At 49.9% G+C, this 21,085-nt stretch overlaps 1 protein-coding gene across 3 annotated transcripts in view; it reads right to left on the minus strand.

Moving 5' to 3' along the window:
• The window catches only part of LOC123746341 (paternally-expressed gene 3 protein), a 218,944-nt gene that overhangs the window by 111,772 nt on the left and 86,087 nt on the right, over nt 1-21,085 (minus strand). For 2 of the 3 annotated variants that reach the window (XM_069314977.1, XM_045727794.2), the window contains exon 2: nt 3,152-3,188. The gene's annotated coding sequence lies outside the window, so the exon portion shown is untranslated. Of the gene's footprint in view, nt 1-3,151; nt 3,189-19,740; nt 19,898-21,085 lie in introns of those variants that run through there. The other variant, XM_069314976.1, reaches the window with a different exon arrangement.

Below are 21,085 nucleotides of genomic sequence, written 5' to 3' on the forward strand. Positions count from 1 at the left end.
TGTGTGCCTAAGCCAAGTGTGGGCCTAAGCCAAGTGTGGGCCTAAGCCAAGTGTGGGCCTAAGCCAAGTGAGGGCCTAAGCCAAGTGTGGGCCTAAGCCAAGTGTGGGCCTAAGCCAAGTGTGGGCCTAAGCCAAGTGTGGGCCTAAGCCAAGTGTGGGCCTAAGCCAAGTGAGGGCCTAAGCCAAGTGTGGGCCTAAGCCAAGTGAGGGCCTAAGCCAAGTGTGGGCCTAAGCCGAGTGTGGGGCTAAGCCAAGTGAGGGTCTAAGCCAAGTGTGGGCCTAAGCCAAGTGTGGGCCTAAGCCAAGTGTGGGCCTAAGCCAAGTGAGGGCTTAAGCCAAGTGTGGGCCTAAGCCAAGTGTGGGCCTAAGCCGAGTGTGGGGCTAAGCCAAGTGAGGGTCTAAGCCAAGTGTGGGCCTAAGCCAAGTGTGGGCCTAAGCCAAGTGAGGGCTTAAGCCAAGTGTGGGCCTAAGCCAAGTGTGTGCCTAAGCCAAGTGTGGGCCTAAGCCAAGTGTGGGCCTAAGCCAAGTGTGGGCCTAAGCCAAGTGTGGGCCTAAGCCAAGTGTGGGCCTAAGCCAAGTGTGGGCCTAAGCCAAGTGTAGGTTTAAACCGGGACCAATCTTTTGGTGTATATCTCCCGCTGAAACTTCACTTCACTTGCTGGGCTTCACTGTCAACAACCTGTGCGAGGACATTTAGCATGTTCAGATGTTAGGGGAACTATGCTTCCTGGGGGGCTTCGAACCCCCTCTAGCTCTATGGTTGGGAGGAAGAAGGCCCCCCTCCCCCCTAGAGCAAGATAAAATCTCCCGAAGAGGCCAGGGGAAGGGTCAGAATATTGGTTAGTGTTAGTTACAGGGACTCTCACTCTCTTCAGGGGTATTAGGGACCCCACAATGGTTGTCCATCGAGTGAAGTTTAGCCTAGAACACGGTCCAGAACTAAGATAAACTCTCAGTGTACGTGCACCAATATATGAGGCACAGTTCTCACAGTCTATAACCGTGGTCAACATATTCTAGCGAGGAAGTGGTAGCAGAAGAAGAAAGAAGAGAGAGGCGTTAAGGTGAGACACAGTACCAGACTTGTGAATTGAAATTGAAATTGAAATAAGTTTATTGAGGTAAAATACACACAAAGGGATGAGGTAGCTCAAGCTATTCTCACCCCGTTGTGAATAGTCTCACTTGTAAATGGTCCAGGACGGATCGAAACGTCGTCGTCCCTTCACTTTCTAGTGTGTGGTTTGGGCAACATATTTCAGCCACGTTATTGTGACTCCTCGTCTGCACAGTGCCAGAGTTTAGAGTAGTTTCTTTTGGAAAAAAAATAATTAAAAACACACCAATCAGCGGGATCTTCAGCTACTAGACTGCAGACTTTCTAACAAGATTTTGCAATCGTTTCGCCCACATTATATTAGCCCGCAGCTAATATAAACAGCTTAGCCCAAGATATTGCCTAGTCTTTTGTTATTTTATTTTGTGTATTTATATATACAAGATTGGTTACATTCTTGTACAGCCGCCAACACGCGTAGCGTTTCTGGCAAGTCCTTAATCCTGTGTTCCCCGGAATACGACCCGCCAAATCGTTAAACAACCAGGTACCCATTTCACCGTTGGATAAACATAGGCTACAGTTAAGGATTTGCGAAATCCTCCCCGGCCAGGATACGAACCCAGGACACATGCACTCGCGAAACGCCAGGCAAGTGTCTTAACCACTACACCACGGAGACTGCTAGTTAGTGGCATACATTTACATTAAGATCACTGCATAGTTGTGTAATCTGTTGTACATTAAAATAATTCTAATAAACGGTCTATTAATTAGACGTGCAACTCATGTTAGTATTATAGAGACTTTGTATATCAAACAATAGTATAATAGTGTAAATTACGAATAAGTCAAAGACTTGACATAGAAGACAATCAGCTTTGAGTACTAGGAAGTGTGCAGACCAATGCTCAAACTATGCAAGGTATAGTTCAGTAATTAGGTAGTTATCAGGGATACACACATCGAGGGGTATACATACACAGATTATACATATAGTTCTGGACTATGTTGACCATTAGAGTAGTCTTGAGATGGCCTGAACTACCTTCCAGAGGTTGATGTAGTCCTTAAAGTCCAACGTCCGACCAAGTAGTTTTCGTGTGAAAGCAAAGCTAACAAGCACAGTTGTCTTTGTCATTGTTGTATAGGGTAGTGAGTTACTACAGGGGTGTAGGTGGGGGAGTTACTACAGGGGTGTAGGTGGGGGAGTTACTACAGGGGTGTAGATGGGGGAGTTACTACAGTGGTGTAGGTGGGGGAGTTACTACAGTGGTGTAGGTGGGGGAGTTACTACAGGGGTGTAGGTGGGGGAGTTACTACAGTGGTGTAGGTGGGGGAGTTACTACAGGGGTGTAGGTGGGGGAGTTACTACAGTGGTGTTGGTGGGGGAGTTACTACAGGGGTGTAGGTGGGGGAGTTACTACAGGGGTGTAGGTGGGGGAGTTACTACAGGGGTGTAGGTGGGGGAGTTACTACAGGGGTGTAGGTGGGGGAGTTACTACAGGGGTGTAGGTGGGGGAGTTACTACAGTGGTGTTGGTGGGGGAGTTACTACAGGGGTGTAGGTGGGGGAGTTACTACAGGGGTGTAGGTGGGGGAGTTACTACAGTGGCGTTGGTGGGGGAGTTACTACAGGGGTGTAGGTGGGGGAGTTACTACAGGGGTGTAGGTGGGGGAGTTACTACAGGGGTGTAGGTGGGGGAGTTACTACAGTGGTGTAGGTGGGGGAGTTACTACAGGGGTGTAGGTGGGGGAGTTACTACAGTGGTGTTGGTGGGGGAGTTACTACAGGGGTGTAGGTGGGGGAGTTACTACAGGGGTGTAGGTGGGGGAGTTACTACAGGGGTGTAGGTGGGGGAGTTACTACAGGGGTGTAGGTGGGGGAGTTACTACAGGGGTGTAGGTGGGGGAGTTACCACAGTGGTGTAGGTGGGGGAGTTACTACAGGGGTGTAGGTGGGGGAGTTACTACAGGGGTGTAGGTAGGGGAGTTACCACAGGGGTGTATGTGGGGGAGTTACTACAGGGGTGTAGGTGGGGGAGTTACCACAGGGGTGTAGGTGGGGGAGAAGACAGATCTGGTACTCACTGACCTGCTGATGACTGCGTCGATGAGTCGTCACTCCAGCTCTGTAAAAAAGGGTAAATATCATATATACTGAGAACATATGTTTATATGTACATTATAAATATATACGTATAACCGAAAATTCACTCCCCAGAAGTGACTCGAACCTATACTGCCAGGAGCACTCTGCATCTGGTGTACAGGACACCTTCACCACTCGACCATCACGACCGTTCAAAGTTTTGAACTTTGACCGTTTTGAGTTTTCGGTTGCATGTATGCCTGGGGACCATTCAGGCTTGTTTGCATATATATATATATATATATATATATATATATATATATATATATATATATATATATATATATATATATATATATATATATATATATATATATATATATATATATATATATATATATATGTGTGTGTGTGTATATCACGAAAATAAACACGTGATTAAGAATGTGACAATGTCAGACCACGGAGGAAAAATGAAACAGGAAATTTCCTTAAGTACTTTCGTATATTAAACTCCCCCACCTACACCCCTGTAGTATATATTGACCTTCTGAAGATGTATTTAATATACGAAAGTACTTAAGGAAATTTCCTGTTTCATTTTTCCTCCGTGGTCTGACATTGTCATATATATATATATATATATATATATATATATATATATATATATATATATATATATATATATATATATATATATATATATATATATATATATATATATATATATATATATATATATATATATATATATATATATATATGTTGATCCATCTGACTATTGTGTGAGCTGATCCACCTGCCACGTTACCTAGGCGCCATGCCCACCCTAACCCGGACCAGGCTCAGGTGGTGACTTGGCCCCCCTTCCCCCCCCCCCCCCCCCTTCCAACTCTCCGTGCCCACAGACTTTCTCCAGGCGGATGGGTATGGGGCATGATTCACCAGTGACCGGTGTTAACGTGGGAGGGCCGGAACCTGGGAGTGAGAGTAGGGCTTGACGTCCACGGCACCACCAACACGGGAGAATGCGGCAGTGGCACAAGGGGGAAATGCATGGGAGAGGAAAGAAAGTGGAAATATGAAGACACAAATAATGGGGAAAAGAGCGCATTCACCTCCGGTTTTCTGTCACGGTGGAAATATGTCTTTGTCGATGATTTATTTCCGAGTTCATTTGTTTTTTTTGGTTTTATTGCGATAGTTTTGGCTCCCGAAGAACATTGATGTATTTATTAATGGTGTATTGGAGAAAAACAGTAAGAGCTATGAAGAAGATTCGAACCTATGCTCTAGGTGCTCCCAAGCTAGAGCCTTAATTAGACCACTTCACGACATGGCCAAAAGCAATGCAACCTGGGATTCCACTGAATCCTCTTAGGTTCCTGAGGCTTACACGGAAGCCTAGCCAGAGTTCCACAGCCCCCCCCCCCGCACACTTCTCCCCAAGTACACAAAGAAATCACATTAATGTTATGTATCAATAAAGAATATATATATATATATATATATATATATAACTGAAAACTCACACCCCAGAAGTGACTCGAACCCATACTCCCAGGAGCCACGCAACTGGTATGTACAAGACGCCTTAATCCACTTGACCATCACGACCGGACAAAATGAGGTGATAGCCGAGGCTATTTGAACCACCCCACCGCCGGCACTCGGATAGTAATCTTGGGCATAGCATTTTACCAAATCACCTCATTCTTTGGGGCACACGTGAGGAACACAAATGCGAACAAGCCTGAATGGTCCCCAGGACAATATGCAACTGAAAACTCACACCCCAGAAGTGACTCGAACCCATACTCCCAGGAGCCACGCAACTGGTATGTACAAGACGCCTTAATCCACTTGACCATCACGACCGGACAAAATGAGGTGATAGCCGAGGCTATTTGAACCACCCCACCGCCGGCACTCGGATAGTAATCTTGGGCATAGCATTTTACCAAATCACCTCATTCTTTGGGGCACACGTGAGGAACACAAATGCGAACAAGCCTGAATGGTCCCCAGGACAATATGCAACTGAAAACTCACACCCCAGAAGTGACTCGAACCCATACTCCCAGGAGCCACGCAACTGGTATGTACAAGACGCCTTAATCCACTTGACCATCACGACCGGACAAAATGAGGTGATAGCCGAGGCTATTTGAACCACCCCACCGCCGGCACTCGGATAGTAATCTTGGGCATAGCATTTTACCAAATCACCTCATTCTTTTGGGCACACGTGAGGAACACAAATGCGAACAAGCCTGAATGGTCCCCAGGACAAGTATGGGTTCGAGTCACTTCTGGGGTGTGAGTTTTCAGTTGCATATTGTCCTGGGGACCATTCAGGCTTGTTCGCATTTGTGTTCCTCACGTGTGCCCCAAAGAATGAGGTGATTTGGTAAAATGCTATGCCCAAGATTACTATCCGAGTGCCGGCGGTGGGGTGGTTCAAATAGCCTCGGCTATCACCTCATTTTGTCCGGTCGTGATGGTCAAGTGGATTAAGGCGTCTTGTACATACCAGTTGCGTGGCTCCTGGGAGTATGGGTTCGAGTCACTTCTGGGGTGTGAGTTTTCAGTTGCATATTGTCCTGGGGACCATTCAGGCTTGTTCGCATTTGTGTTCCTCACGTGTGCCCCAAAGAATGAGGTGATTTGGTAAAATGCTATGCCCAAGATTACTATCCGAGTGCCGGCGGTGGGGTGGTTCAAATAGCCTCGGCTATCACCTCATTTTGTCCAGTCGTGATGGTCAAGTGGATTAAGGCGTCTTGTACATACCAGTTGCGTGGCTCCTGGGAGTATGGGTTCGAGTCACTTCTGGGGTGTGAGTTTTCAGTTGCATATTGTCCTGGGGACCATTCAGGCTTGTTCGCATTTGTGTTCCTCACGTGTGCCCCAAAGAATGAGGTGATTTGGTAAAATGCTATGCCCAAGATTACTATCCGAGTGCCGGCGGTGGGGTGGTTCAAATAGCCTCGGCTATCACCTCATTTTGTCCGGTCGTGATGGTCAAGTGGATTAAGGCGTCTTGTACATACCAGTTGCGTGGCTCCTGGGAGTATGGGTTCGAGTCACTTCTGGGGTGTGAGTTTTCAGTTGCATATTGTCCTGGGGACCATTCAGGCTTGTTCGCATTTGTGTTCCTCACGTGTGCCCCAAAGAATGAGGTGATTTGGTAAAATGCTATGCCCAAGATTACTATCCGAGTGCCGGCGGTGGGGTGGTTCAAATAGCCTCGGCTATCACCTCATTTTGTCCGGTCGTGATGGTCAAGTGGATTAAGGCGTCTTGTACATACCAGTTGCGTGGCTCCTGGGAGTATGGGTTCGAGTCACTTCTGGGGTGTGAGTTTTCAGTTGCATATTGTCCTGGGGACCATTCAGGCTTGTTCGCATTTGTGTTCCTCACGTGTGCCCCAAAGAATGAGGTGATTTGGTAAAATGCTATGCCCAAGATTACTATCCGAGTGCCGGCGGTGGGGTGGTTCAAATAGCCTCGGCTATCACCTCATTTTGTCCGGTCGTGATGGTCAAGTGGATTAAGGCGTCTTGTACATACCAGTTGCGTGGCTCCTGGGAGTATGGGTTCGAGTCACTTCTGGGGTGTGAGTTTTCAGTTGCATATTGTCCTGGGGACCATTCAGGCTTGTTCGCATTTGTGTTCCTCACGTGTGCCCCAAAGAATGAGGTGATTTGGTAAAATGCTATGCCCAAGATTACTATCCGAGTGCCGGCGGTGGGGTGGTTCAAATAGCCTCGGCTATCACCTCATTTTGTCCGGTCGTGATGGTCAAGTGGATTAAGGCGTCTTGTACATACCAGTTGCGTGGCTCCTGGGAGTATGGGTTCGAGTCACTTCTGGGGTGTGAGTTTTCAGTTGCATATTGTCCTGGGGACCATTCAGGCTTGTTCGCATTTGTGTTCCTCACGTGTGCCCCAAAGAATGAGGTGATTTGGTAAAATGCTATGCCCAAGATTACTATCCGAGTGCCGGCGGTGGGGTGGTTCAAATAGCCTCGGCTATCACCTCATTTTGTCCGGTCGTGATGGTCAAGTGGATTAAGGCGTCTTGTACATACCAGTTGCGTGGCTCCTGGGAGTATGGGTTCGAGTCACTTCTGGGGTGTGAGTTTTCAGTTGCATATTGTCCTGGGGACCATTCAGGCTTGTTCGCATTTGTGTTCTTCACGTGTGCCCCAAAGAATGAGGTAATTTGGTAAAATGCTATGCCCAAGATTACTATCCGAGTGCCGGCGGTGGGGTGGTTCAAATAGCCTCGGCTATCACCTCATTTTGTCCGGTCGTGATGGTCAAGTGGATTAAGGCGTCTTGTACATACCAGTTGCGTGGCTCCTGGGAGTATGGGTTCGAGTCACTTCTGGGGTGTGAGTTTTCAGTTGCATATTGTCCTGGGGACCATTCAGGCTTGTTCGCATATATATATATATATATATATATATATATATATATATATATATATATATATATATATATATATATATATATATATATATATATATATATATATATATATATATATATATATATATATATATATATATATATATATATATACTTTCATCCACCTTTACCCAGACAACCATCAACCAGTCACTGACCTTTGACCCTAGTCCATTCCTTCCTCCTGTTGTGTTTACCAGTCAAACCTTAACCTCCCCCCCCCCTACCTGCCCCAGAACCCCCCTCCTCCGGCCCCAGCACCTTCCACACCCCCTCCCCCCTCCCTTCTGTGAGTCACCTGTGAGTTTCCCACGACTCTGTGCCATCCTCTTCCTCCTTGGTACTTCTCTCACTAGTTCTCTCACCACCACTTCTCTCTCAGTCCTCTTCTCTCACTCTACTTTGTCTACTTCTCCTAACGGTCGTAGCCGGAGAGGTTAGTGTGTTATATATAATTTTCACATACCTTTCTCTCTCTCTCTCTCGCTCTCTCAAGAGGGGAGGCTCACGGGTTCACATACCGCACTCAAAATGGAACAGAAAGTTTGTTTTCAGTGAGAGTTTTATGAGTGAGATTTACTGCGTGTGTGTGTGTACTCACCTAGTTGTACTCACCTAGTTGTGTTTGCGGGGGTTGAGCTCTGGCTCTTTGGTCCCGCCTCTCAACTGTCAATCAGCTGGTGAGCAGATTCCTGAACCTACTGGGCTCTATCATATCTACATTTGAAACTGTGTATGGAGTCAGCCTCCACCACATCACCGCCTAATGCATTCCACCTATTAACTATTCTGACACTGAAAAAGTTCTTTCTAACGTCTCTGTGGCTCGTGTGGGTACTCAGTTTCTACCTGTGCCCCCTTGTTCGCGTCCCACCAGTGTTGAATAGTTTATCCTTGTTTACCCGGTCGATTCCCCTGAGGTTTTTGTAGGTAGTGATCATGTCTCCCCTTACTCTTCTGTCTTCTAGTGTCGTAGGGTGTATTTCCCGCAGCCTTTCCTCGTAACTCATGCCTCTTAGTTCTGGGACTAGTCTAGTGGCATATCTTTGAACTTTTTCCAGCTTCGTCTTGTGCTTGACAAGGTATGGGCTCCATGTTGGGGCTGCATACTCCAGGATTGATCTTACATATGTGGTATACACGATTCTGAACGATTCCTTACACAGGTTCTTGAACGCTGTTCTGATGTTAGCCAACCTCGCATATGCCGCAGACGTAATTATTTTTAAGTGGGCTTCAGGAGACAGGTTTGGTGTGATATCAACTCTTTGATCTTTCTCTCTGTCCGTTTCATTAAGTACTTCGTCTCCGATTCTCTATCCTGTGTATGGCCTCCTGTTTCCACCGCCTAGTTTCATAACTTTGCATTTCCTCGGGGTTGAACTTTTGCAGCCATTTGTTGGACCATTCATTCAGTCTGTCTAGGTCATCTTGTAGCCTCCTACTATCATCCTCTGTTTCAATCTTCCTCATAATTTTTGCATCATCAGCAAACATTGAGAGAAACGAGTCTATACACTCTGGGAGATCATTTACATATATCAGAAACAGTATAGGTCCAAGGACTGACCCCTGCGGGACTCCACTTGTAACGTCTCGCCAATCTGAGACTTCACCCCTCACAGTGACTCGTTGTCTTCTGTTACTTAGGAACTCCTTTATCCAATGGAGTACCTTCCCTTTCACTCCAGCCTGCATCTCCAGCTTTTTCACTAGCCTCTTGCGTGGTACTGTATCAAAGGCTTTCTGGCAATCCAAAAATATGCAGTCGCCCACCCTTCTCTTTCTTGCCTGGTCGTAGAATTCAAGTAACCCTGTGAGGCAGGACTTGCCATCCCTGAACCCATGTTGATGCTGTGTTACAAAGTTCCTTCGCTCCAGATGTTCCACTAGCTTTCTTCGCACGATCTTCTCCATCAGCTTGCATGGTATGCAGGTTAGGGACACTGGCCTGTAGCTCAGTCCCTCTTGTCTATCCCCTTTCTTGTATATCGGGACTACGTTAGCGGCTTTCCAAATTTCTGGCAGTTCCCCTGTTGCCAGTGATTTGTTATACACTATGGAGAGTGGCAGGCACAGTTCATCTGATCCTTCCTTTAGTATCCAAGGGGAGATTCCATCTGTGCCTATAGCCTTTGTCACATCCAACTCTAGTAAACACTCCCATACTTCCCCACTGGTAATCTCAAACTCTTCCAGTGGTTCCTGGTTAACTATTCCCTCTCTTATCTCTGGAATTTCTCCTTGTTCTAAGGAGTGTGTGTGTGTGTGTGTGTGTGTGTGTGTGTGTGTGTGTGTGTGTGTGTGTGTGTGTGTGTGTGTGTGTGTGTGTGTGTGTGTGTGTGTGTGTGTGTGTGTGTGTATGTGTGTTTGTGTGTGTGTTCCGTCACACAGTGGCAGGTGTTGGGAAGGGAAGGGGGGGGAGAGGAGATAAAAACATTGCACAGTTTTCTAAGATGTTGCTGACTGTAGCAACGTGAGACTATTTATGCTGGGGTTGAGTACACATCCCTGCTGGGCAGTCACCGCCTAGCACTGAAAAAGACTTGTCCTGGGAGCGACAACAGAGAGTTGACACAAGCTCTCCAACCAACCAACTCTCGGACACAATACATTCCTGTATTTTCAACCCTTCATGATAGAACGCTTCGCAAACTTTAAAATATGTTTTCCCAATAATTTGGTACATACATACATACATACATACATACATACATACATACATACATACATACATACATACATACATACATACATACATACATACATACATACATATGAAGGTCTGATATACTATCAGGCCTCTATGGGGCCTGATAACTGAGTGGACAGCGCTCTGGACTCGTAATCCTAGAGTCCGGGTTCGATCCCCGGTGATGGTAGAAACAAAATGAGCTGTTTCTTTCACCCTGATGCCCCTGTTACCTAGCAGTAAATAGGTACCTGGGAGTTGGACAGCTGTCACAGGTTGCTTCCTGGGTGTGTGTGGGGGGGGGGAGGAAAATAGTAGTTAGTAGCAGTTGATTGATTGACAGTTGAGAGGCGGACCGAAAGAGTAGAGCTCAACCCTCGCAAGCACAAGTAGGTGAATACAACCATACGTATATGCATACGTGTCTGAAGGTATATAAATATAATTAAATATATAAATAAATACATTGTGTGTGTGTGTGTGTAAATCACGAAGGAATTAACACGTGATGAATAATGTGACAGTGTCAGACCACGAAGGAAGGATTAAGACAAGAATTTCCTTAAGTACTTTCGTATTTAATAATACCTCTTCAGAAGGATACCTAAGTAATCCGGGATGTAATATCCAGTACATCTCAGATTACATGCGAGACGTCTACAGTGACGTACGACGTTAGGTGTCGTTATGTTCCCTTCGTCGTCTCGTTATACGCGTCGTTTGCTTTGTGTGGAATCTATCAATGCGTTAAAAAATTGCGACGTACTACAAAAGATTTAAAAAGAGCCATAACGTTGCCGTTTTCTGTGTATGGGACGCTTATATAATGTTACGAGGGGTAACATATATAAACAGGACCAAACTGTTTCATATCTTATGACGGAGAGGCACATCTCGTGAAATGTTTGGAATGGTTTCAACATTCCAGAACTGTGTAGGTGAGACCACCTTGTGTTGGCTCCTCCAACACTCACCATCACGCCGGAGGCAGGGTAACATGCCCCCGGCACGTTATCCTTCTTCGTTTTATTGCAAATGATCAAATATCTCACATTCTTGCACGTAACAATATTTTGCGTCTAGTACATAAAAAACACATATATATAAGTGTGTATATATATATTTATGAGTGTTGAAATTGTATTCTGAGTAACCTCAAATCTTACATATCATCACTTCAATTACTTTGTAATATCCAAAATTGAAAATTATCTCCAGGATTATCAGGATGGCTTACTGCTGACGTCCAGTTTTATGTTGTGGGAGCAAGAAGGGCACTGGTGCTAGATGACATTGTAATGAGGCGTGAAGATCAATTGGTAGGCGCTCAAGATGGGCAGCATCCAGTCTCTGATTGACACTCTGAGTTCTCTGCAATCCTTTTATGATACCACTCACAGGAGGAGAATGGGGTGCACAATAAACTACCACTCACAAGACGAGTATGGGGTGCACAATAAGAAAACTCATTGGACGGTAACTTGGGGTGGACGGTAGAGCGACGGTCTCGCTTCATGCAGGTCGGCGTTCAATCACCGACCGTCCAAGTGGTTGGGCACCATTCCCTTCCTCCCGTCCCATCCACAATCACCATCCTGACCCTTCCCAGTGCTGTATTGTGGTAATGGCTGCCAACCACACACACGCTTCCTTACTGCCTTGTTTTAGCCTTGTTTCATCACTGTAACATCGCCATTACCTGCTTGAGGTTATCTTGAGATGATTTTGAAGCTTTAGTGTCCCCGCGGCCTGGTCTTCGACCAGGCCGCGGGGAACGACGCCCCCCGAAATTTTTGTCAAATATTAGGGGGACTCCCGGTTTGCCTCCTGCCTTCTCATTCGGGGGGCAGAGGCGGGCGTCGTTCCCCAGAGCAGGCCGCGGGGAACGACGTCGTTCCCCAGAGCTTCCTGGCAGTAGAGGCCTGGTCTTCGACCAGGCCTCTACTGCTAGGAAGCAGCCCGTGACAGCTGACTTAACTCCCAGGTACACATTTACTGCTAGGTAACAGGGGGCATTAGGGTGAAAGAAACTCTGCCCATTGTTTCTCGCCGGCGCCCGGGATCGAACCCGGGACCACAGGATCACGCGTTCAGTGTTCTGTCCGCTCAGCCGCCGGCTCCATAACTCCTTAGCAACAACGCTGTGGGGTCACGCTGTGTTGGTCTTGATGTTGTAACTGCACGTTAGTTTGCGTTATTGCCCGCTAAGGGGCATGCCAAGCACCCTTCGCGTGACTGTCGTAGCAAGCGGGGTGTCGAACATGTGTTTGTCAGTAGTTGGGTAGAAAGTCTTGCCGCACGTCCACGGCAACTGGTGACCAGGAAAGGGGAGAGTGAAGGAGGGAAAGAGGAAGGTAGAGAGAGAGAAGGACAAGGGGGGAAATATCTCCAGATAACAGGTAAGATAACTTGTATACACACGGACCTCAGAGCGAGAGAGAGAGAGAGAGAGAGAGAGAGAGAGAGAGAGAGAGAGAGAGAGAGAGAGAGAGAGAGAGAGAGAGAGAGAGAGAGAGAGAGAGAGAGAGCGAGAGAGAGAGAGAGAGCGGGAGATCATCACTGACGTGAGGACAAAATCTTCCTATTGGGGAGTGTTGTACATGCTGCTATGGCGGTGTGTCCACTCACAAGATGAGTGGCGCTGCCCAATAAACTCGCCCTCGAGGCAAAATTTAAAATTTAAGTAAAAACCAACACAGCCTGGTGGATCACAACATCCCGGCCTCCTCCACCCGCTTTCTCCCACGAAAGGACAAAAAAAAAAAGCAGCCTGAAAACTGGTGGACTGAAGCAAATGTTTCCCGTAGCTCCGTGCTCAAGTGGAGGAGTCAGCAGGTCCAGACCTCGTCCCTGGCTGGGAATGGTGTCTCTCCCTTCATATATATATATATATATATATATATATATATATATATATATATATATATATATATATATATGTATATATATATATATATATATATATATATATATATATATATATATATATATATATATATATATATATATATATATATATATATATATATATATCTCTCTGTCTCTCTGTCTCTCTGTCTCTCTGTCTCTCTCTCTCTCTCTCTCTCTCTCTCTCTCTCTCTCTCTCTCTCTCTCTCTCTCTCTCTCTCTCTCTCTCTCTCTCTCTCTCTCTCTCTCTCTCTCTCTCTCTCTCTCTCTCTCAGCGTGTATCAGGGTCCTCAGGGGACGGTGTCTGGGGCTGGGCGGGCAGGAGCAGCAGCCGTCGGCGGTGCTGACGCAGCAGTGTGGCGGCCCCAAGCCCTGGTGACGACGCCCACTGGTACACCAGGGGTCAGAGACTGGCGATGGTGGGACGGACTAACACCAGGGGTCAGAGGCTGGCGATGGTGGGACGGACTAACACCAGGGGTCAGAGGCTGGCGATGGTGGGACGGACTAACACCAGGGGTCAGAGGCTGGCGATGGTGGGACGGACTAACACCTGGGGTCAGAGGCTGGCGATGGTGGGACGGACTAACACCAGGGGTCAGAGGCTGGCGATGGTGGGACGGACTACCACCAGGGGTCAGAGGCTGGCGATGGTGGGACGGACTAACACCAGGGGTCAGAGGCTGGCGATGGTGGGACGGACTAACACCAGGGGTCAGAGGCTGGCGATGGTGGGACGGACTAACACCAGGGGTCAGAGGCTGGCGATGGTGGGACGGACTAACACCAGGGGTCAGAGGCTGGCGATGGTGGGACGGACTACCACCAGGGGTCAGCGGACAGGGGAGGGGCGAGGACAGGGGAGGGGCTAGGACAGGGGAGGGGTGAGGACAGGGGAGGGGCGAGGACAGGGGAGGGGCTAGGACAGGGGAGGGGTGAGGACAGGGGAGGGGCGAGGACAGGGGAGGGGTGAGGACAGGGGAAGGGGCGAGGACAGGGGAGGGGTGAGGACAGGGGAGGGGTGAGGACAGGGGAGGGGCGAGGACAGGGGAGGGGCGAGGACAGGGGAGGGGCGAGGACAGGGGAGGGGTGAGGACAGGGGAGGGGTGAGGACTGGGGAGGGGCGAGGACAGGGGAGGGGCGAGGACAGGGGAGGGGCGAGGACAGGGGAGGGGCGAGGACATGGGAGGGGTGAGGACAGGGGAGGGGCGAGGACAGGGGAGGGGCGAGGACAGGGGAGGGGCGAGGACATGGGAGGGGTGAGGACAGGGGAGGGGCGAGGACAGGGGAGGGGCGAGGACAGGGGAGGGGTGAGGACAGGGGAGGGGCGAGGACAGGGGAGGGGCGAGGACATGGGAGGGGTGAGGACAGGGGAGGGGCGAGGACAGGGGAGGGGCGAGGACAGGGGAGGGGTGAGGACATGGGAGGGGTGAGGACAGGGGAGGGGCGAGGATAGGGAAGGGGCGAGGACAGGGGAGGGGCGAGGACATGGGAGGGGTGAGGACAAGGGAGGGGCGAGGACAGGGGAAGGGGTGAGGACAGGGGAGGGGCGAGGACAGGGGAGGGGCGAGGACAGGGGAGGGGCGAGGACAGGGGAAGGGGTGAGGACAGGGGAGGGGCGAGGACAGGGGAGGGGTGAGGACAGCGGAAGGGGCGAGGACAGGGGAGGGGTGAGGACAGGGGAGGGGTGAGGACAGGGGAAGGGGCGAGGACAGGGTAGGGGCGAGGACAGGGGAGGGTGAGGACAGGGGAGGGGTGAGGACAGGGGAAGGGGCGAGGACAGGGGAGGGGCGAGGACAGGGGAGGGGTGAGGACAGCGGAAGGGGTGAGGACAGGGGAGGGGCGAGGACAGGGGAGGGGCGAGGACAGGGGAGGGTGAGGACAGGGGAGGGGTGAGGACAGGGGAAGGGGCGAGGACAGGGGAGGGGCGAGGACAGGGGAGGGGTGAGGACAGGGGAGGGGCGAGGACAGGGGAGGGGCGAGGACAGGGGAGGGGCGAGGACAGGGGAGGGGTGAGGACAGGGGAAGGGGCGAGGACAGGGTAGGGGCGAGGACAGGGGAGGGTGAGGACAGGGGAGGGGTGAGGACAGGGGAAGGGGCGAGGACAGGGGAGGGGCGAGGACAGGGGAGGGGTGAGGACAGGGGAGGGGCGAGGACAGGGGAGGGGCGAGGACAGGGGAGGGGTGAGGACAGGGGAAGGGGCGAGGACAGGGTAGGGGCGAGGACAGGGGAGGGGTGAGGACAGGGGAGGGGTGAGGACAGGGGAGGGGCGAGGACAGGGGAGGGGCGAGGACAGGGGAGGGGCGAGGACAGAGGAGGGGCGAGGACAGGGGAGGGGCGAGGACAGGGGAGGGGCGAGGACAGAGGAGGGGTGAGGACTGGGGAGGGGCGAGGACAGAGGAGGGGCGAGGACAGGGGAGGGGTGAGGACAGGGGAGGGGCGAGGACAGGGGGGGGGCGAGGACAGGGGAGGGGTGAGGACAGGGGAGGGGCGAGGACAGGGGAGGGGCGAGGACAGGGGAGGGGCGAGGACAGAGGAGGGGCGAGGACAGGGGAGGGGCGAGGACAGGGGAGGGGCGAGGACAGGGGAGGGGTGAGGACTGGGGAGGGGCGAGGACAGAGGAGGGGCGAGGACAGGGGAGGGGTGAGGACAGGGGAGGGGCGAGGACAGGGGAGGGGCGAGGACAGGGGAGGGGTGAGGACAGGGGAAGGGGTGAGGACTGGGGAGGGGCGAGGACAGAGGAGGGGCGAGGACAGGGGAGGGGCGAGGACAGGGGAGGGGCGAGGACAGGGGAGGGGCGAGGACAGGGGAGGGGCGAGGACAGGGGAAGGGGCGAGGACTGGGGAGGGGTGAGGACAGGGGAGGGGCGAGGACAGGGGAAGGGGCGAGGACAGGGGAGGGGTGAGGACTGGGGAGGGGCGAGGACAGAGGAGGGGCGAGGACAGGGGAGGGGCGAGGACAGGGGAGGGGCGAGGACAGGGGAGGGGCGAGGACAGGGGAGGGGCGAGGACAGGGGAGGGGCGAGGACAGGGGAGGGGTGAGGACAGGGGAGGGGCGAGGACAATGACCTTCTCGTTATCCTTCACCTGCTTTAATTAAGCTGTTTTTCATACATGAAACTCACACACTGGAATGGGTACATCATACATATACTCGCTATACATGACTATACATGACATATTTGTGGTCTATACACAGTGTCTGATCTATACATAGTGTGAAGGTGATCTATGCATGGTGTGAAGGTGACCTATACATAATGTGAAGGTGGCGTATACATAGTGTGAAGGTGACGTATACATAGTGTGAAGGTGACCTATACGTAGTGTGAAGGTGACCTATCCATAGTGTGAAGGTGACCTATACATAGTGTGAAGGTGACGTATGCATAGTGTGAAGGTGACGTATACATAGTGTGAAGGTGACCTATACATAGTGTGAAGGTGACGTATACATAGTGTGAAGGTGACCTATACATAGTGTGAAGGTGACCCGCGGCTGGTTACACATGCTTTAGGTGTAGACTAAACCAAGAGTTGTGTGTAAACTTAATGGCTGCCCGCGGTTTACATAGCACAGGTAGGTATGTAAACTGTTCAGGTGTGTAAACAACTCTTGTTTATAAGTGTACGTGGCTGTGTACGTGGCGGTGTACGTGGCTGTGTACGTGACTGTGTACGTGGCTGTGTACGTGACTGTGTACGTGGCTGTGTTCGTGACTGTGTACGTTACTGTGTACGTGACTGTGTACATGACTGTGTACGTGACTGTGTACGTGACTGTGTACGTGGCTGTGTACGTGACTGTGTACGGGGCTTCTGCAAGTGACTGTGTATATAGCTTCTCCACGTTTGTGTACACGTGACTTCTACAAGTGGCTTCCACACCTTGTACGTGACTACACATTGATACGTACGTGGCTTCAACACGTACATCTTCCTCTGTCCCACGTGCCCAATACTAAGCCCTCCGCCCCTATCCCTCTGGCAGCCAAGCCTTCCTCACCCCCCCCCGGCCCCCCCCCCACCACCATCACGGCCAGGGTCAGGTTTGCCTGACCTACATATCAAGACCACTCACCCCCTCTTCTTCCCCCCCCCACACCCCTCTCCTTCTTCCTACCTCCTCCTCCTCCTCCACGACATTTTTGTCTCAAGGTGAGGAATTTCCTTCTCCTCCCAGTTCCTCTCCCTCAAGACCAACACAAATCAGTAGCAGCGAAGTTGTTGGTTTGTCGATGTTGCCTTGAGTTGCCGCTCCCTAAAATACAAAGCTTCTAGCCTAGCCTAGCCTAGACTAACTTAAGTTAGCCTAGCCTAACTTAAGTTAGCCTAGCCTAGCCTAACTTAAATTAGCCTAGCCTAACTTAAATTAGCCTAGCCTAACGTAATCTAGCCTAGCCTAGCCTAACCTCACCTAGCCTAACCTCACCTAGCGTAACCTCACCTAGCGTAACTAACTAGGAACGTGTGAACACTAACAGGTAACTAATTGGTGCATCCCAAACCACTATAGACACAGATGTGTTTACTTTGAGGAAGGAGGCAAAACTGTTTTGATTTCGTGGTGTGAGGCGAACGAGCGCATCAATCCGCTGTCTGACGCGAACGCTCAGGTACACACAACACCGTATTCAAACCTCCAAAATATAATGACAACGCCACGCTTGGCATCTGCCGTAGGTGAAAATGACTACAGTTTGTGAGTCCAAAAGTTCTCCTGGGAGTGTAGAAGTTTGTGAATTATAGGCATGAGAGAGAGAGAGAGAGAGAGAGAGAGAGAGAGAGAGAGAGAGAGAGAGAGAGAGAGAGAGAGAGAGAGAGAGAGAGAGAGAGAGAGAGACAACACCGGCTAGCGCCCCTCCCCCCACCACTCCCCCGCTCCACACTACAGGTAACGGGACTCGCCTCGTAGTTAACTGTTCCTGGGTCACTCCGCTTCCTGACGTCACAAGCAACCAGCCAGCCAGCCGACCAGTCTACCAGCCAGCCAGCCGACCAGTCAACCAGCCAGCCGACCAGTCGACCAGCCAGCCGACCAGTCGACCAGCCAGCCGACCAGTGTACCAGCCAGCCAATCAGTCAACCAGCCAGCCAACCAGTCAATCAGCCAACCAACCAATCAATCAGCTAGCCAACTAATCAACCATCATACTAGCCAATCAGTCAACCAGCATACTAGTTAACCGGCATACTATCCAGCCAGTCAACCACTACATTAGTCAACCAGTTAACCAGCCCATTAGTCAAAAAATTAACACGCCCATTAGTCAACCACTACAATAGTCAGCCAGTCAACCATAACACTAACCAACTAGCACACTAACCAAGCAAAACACTAACCAAGCAGAACACTAACCAAGCAAAACACTAACCAAGCAGAACACTAACCAAGCAAAACACTAACCAAGCAGAACACTAACCAAGCAAAACACTAACCAACCAGCACACTAACCAACCAGCTCACTAACCAAGCAAAACACTAACCAACCAGCACACTAACCAACCAGCTCACTAACCAACCAGCACACTAACCAAGCAAAACACTAACCAACCAGCACACTAACCAACCAGCTCACTAACCAAGCAAAACACTAACCAACCAGCACACTAACCAACCAGCTCACTAACCAACCAGCTCACTAACCAAGCAAAACACTAACCAACCAGCACACTAACCAACCAGCTCACTAACCAAGCAAAACACTAACCAAGCAAAACACTAACCAAGCAAAACACTAACCAAGCAGAACACTAACCAAGCAAAACACTAACCAACCAGCACACTAACTAACCAGCACACTAACCAACCAGCACACTAACCAACCAGCACACTAACCAACCAGCACACTAACCAAGCAACACACTAACCAGCACACTAACCAACCAGCACACTAACCAAGCAGCACACTAACCAACCAGCACACTAACCAACCAGCACACTAACCAACCAGCACACTAACCAACCAGCACACTAACCAAGCAACACTAACCAACCAGCACACTAACCAACCAGCACACTAACCAAGCAGCACACTAACCAACCAGCACACTAACCAAGCAACACACTAACCAGCCAGCACACTAACCAACCAGCACACTAACCAACCAGCACACTAACCAACCAGCACACTAACCAACCAGCACACTAACCAACCAGCCGCACTAACCAAGCAACACTAACCAACCAGCCGCACTAACCAAGCAAAACACTAACCAACCAGCACACTAACCAAGCAAAACACTAACCAACCAGCACATTAACTAAGCAACACACTAACCAGCCAGCACACTAACCAACCAGCACACTAACCAACCAGCACACTAACCAAGCAACACTAACCAACCAGCCGCACTAACCAAGCAAAACACTAACCAACCAGCACACTAACCAAGCAACACTAACCAACCAGCCGCACTAACCAAGCAAAACACTAACCAACCCAGTATGGCTATTGCCAAAGATTACTTAACCAGGGCTCTGTGATTAGCTTGGGAGAATTCCTCTCATGGTCTCACCTGTGTGAATTCCTCCTTGTGGGAGACAATGATGGGCGCCAACGAACAATGATGGGCGCCAACGAACAATGATGGGCGCCAACGAACAATGATGGGCGCCAACGAACAATGATGGGCGCCAACGAACAATGATGGGCGCCAACGAACAATGATGGGCGCCAACGAACAATGATGGGCGCCAACGAACAATGATGGGCGCCAACGAACAATGATGGGCGCCAACGAACCTGTGGAAAAAAATAAACGAAAGAAAATTAGACACACAAATAACTATTGACTTATGATTAAAATATTATCTGATGCACAAGTTATCGCTCGGGGGATAACGTTTCTACACAGACTTTCTCCTTGAACTCTTGTTATTATGTAAAACGTAAGACCAAAAGGAGCGTGGCCTTGGTTGTGAATCATCTTAGTGCTTCATCTCTACTTCCTTAGGCGATCTCCGCCGAGGAAACAAGTGGCCAGTCCGGGCGTTAAGTGTCCAGCCCCGAGAATCAAGTGTCCAGCCTGAAAGCTAAGTGTCCAGCCTGTTGCTAGGCCAGCTAGACAAAGTACTGCAGTACTACAGTGAAGATGAAGAAAAGGACCATGAGGTCAGAACACATAATTCACTAAAAGTTGTACAACAAGTGGAAGCGACAGTAAAAAAAACTAACCAACCCCTGGGAATAATCCAGCGTGCCGTTACCTTCAAGGAAAAGAAAGTGGTCGTTCAGTTGTATAAGTCTCTGGTGCGCCCCACCTGGATTATTGCATGCAGGCATGGAGACCTTATCTTCAGAAAGACATAGCTGCTCTGGAGAAGGTGCAACACAGGGCAACAAAAATCATCCCAGAGCTTAGTCATATCCCGTATCAGGAACGGTTGAGGGCCACAGGGCTAACAACACTGCTGACCAGGCATGACAGGGCGGATCTCATCGAAACCTTTAACATACTGAACCATTTGGAGGATATCGATCCGGACAATTTCTTCAGAAGGTGAGATATAACACAAACAAGGAACAAGGAGCAACGGGTTCAAGCTCAACAAGCCACACTGTAGGACTGAAAACTGGAGATGCTTTTTCACCCATAGGGTTGTAAACCCATGGAACCGCCTACCCACCGAAGCAGAAAACGCCAAAACTATGTTGGGTTTCAAAATACTGCTGGAAAAGATCATAAGAGCAAATAGGGGGGACATTTGGCAAGCCGCCGGCTTCCTGTCCTCATCGAGGCCACTAGTATTAGTGGCCCTGAGGTAAATTCAGGTAATACAAGTGCCTCATCATACAAGGCAGTATTTTAGCCAACATAAACAATGTCTGTGAACTGTTCTGTATAGCAAAGAAATATGTGC

The sequence above is a fragment of the Procambarus clarkii genome, chromosome 80 (assembly GCF_040958095.1).
Source record: "Procambarus clarkii isolate CNS0578487 chromosome 80, FALCON_Pclarkii_2.0, whole genome shotgun sequence".
NCBI lineage: Eukaryota > Metazoa > Arthropoda > Malacostraca > Decapoda > Cambaridae > Procambarus > Procambarus clarkii.